Source organism: Pteronotus mesoamericanus, unplaced genomic scaffold (genome assembly GCF_021234165.1).
Source record: "Pteronotus mesoamericanus isolate MK-2021 breed Mesoamerican mustached bat unplaced genomic scaffold, CSHL_Meso_final contig_58, whole genome shotgun sequence".
Classification (NCBI taxonomy): Eukaryota; Metazoa; Chordata; class Mammalia; order Chiroptera; family Mormoopidae; genus Pteronotus; species Pteronotus mesoamericanus.
Genome location: NW_026555205.1, coordinates 3,640,901 through 3,642,197, shown reverse-complemented (window position 1 = coordinate 3,642,197; position 1,297 = coordinate 3,640,901). Strand labels below are relative to the sequence as shown.

Genomic DNA, 1,297 nt, shown 5'->3' with positions numbered 1-1,297 from the left:
ATTTCATCATGTGAATGTACCATAGATGTTTTATCCACTCATCTACTGATAGACACTTGGGCTGCTTCTAAACCTTGTGTATGGTAAACAACGCTGCGATGAACATATGGGTGTGTATATTCCTTCAAATTAGTGTTTTGGGTTTCTTCAAATAAATTCCCAGAAGTGGAATTGCTGGGTTGTAAGACAGTTTCATTTTTAATTTTCTGAGATATCCCCCTACTGCTTTCCACAGCAGTTGCACCAATTTGCATTTCCAACAACAGTGTGCAAGGGTTCTCTTTTCTCCAAAACCTCACCAGCAATTGTTTTTTGATTTATTGATGATAGCCATTGTGACAGGTGTGAGGTAATATCTCACTGTGGTTTTAATTTACATTTATCTGATGATTAGTGACATTTAGCATCTTTTCAACTACCTATTGGCCATATGTATGTCCTCTTCAGACCACTGTCCATTCAGATATTTTGCTCATCTTTACGAATGTTTGGATTTTGTTTGTTATTGAGTTGTATAAGTTCTTTACATATTTTGGATATTACCCTCTTATCAGATGTATCGGCAAATATGTTCTCCCATTCAGTGAGTTGTCTTTTCATTTTGTTGATGGCTTCTGTTCCTCTGTAAAAACTTATTAAACTGATAAGAACAGATACTACACTTGATCTTAGCCAGTAAAAAGCAGGGAAGCAGAAAGTCAAGGAACATATAGCAAGGACTCACGGACAAAACCAAAGGGGAAGAGTTGAGGGAGGGAGGGAGGGAGGGAGGGAGAGGGCAAGGGAAAGTGGTGGGAGAAGGCAGAGACAAATGTATTTGAAAAAATAAATTAATTTAAAAGATAAAATAAAAAATACTACAAATACTTTGCTGTTTTAGAAATAAAAGAAAGAACTTTTTAGTATGATGTAGTCCAATTTTTTCACTTGCTTGAGGAGATATATGAGAAAATATGCTGGTATGAGAAACATTCAAGATTTTACAATGTTTGCTTCTACGATTTTTATAATTTTCAATCTAACGTTTATTTATTTATTTATTATGTATTTTTCATGATTTTTTTGGATAGGTATACATTACTGCCATTTTTCTTGCTCACATTTTCTTTTTTTTTTTTTCAATTTTTAAGTCATGTTTATTCTATTACATTTGTCTCAGTTTTTCCCCTTTGGACCCCTCCACTCATCCCACCCCCACCCCCAAATCCCACAGTCAATTCCCACTCTGTTATCCATGTCCATGACTCATTCATACATTTTCTTTGTCTAGTCCATTCTCTTTCTTTCTACCATTGTC

General features: G+C 34.9%; 1 non-coding gene across 1 annotated transcript; it reads right to left on the bottom strand.

Moving 5' to 3' along the window:
• Window positions 1–504: 504 nt before the first annotated feature.
• LOC129076259 (U2 spliceosomal RNA) lies at window positions 505–695 on the bottom strand. Its single transcript, XR_008529726.1, has one exon. It is a non-coding gene; the product is annotated as a U2 spliceosomal RNA (small nuclear RNA).
• Between the last annotated feature and the right edge of the window lie 602 nt (window positions 696–1,297).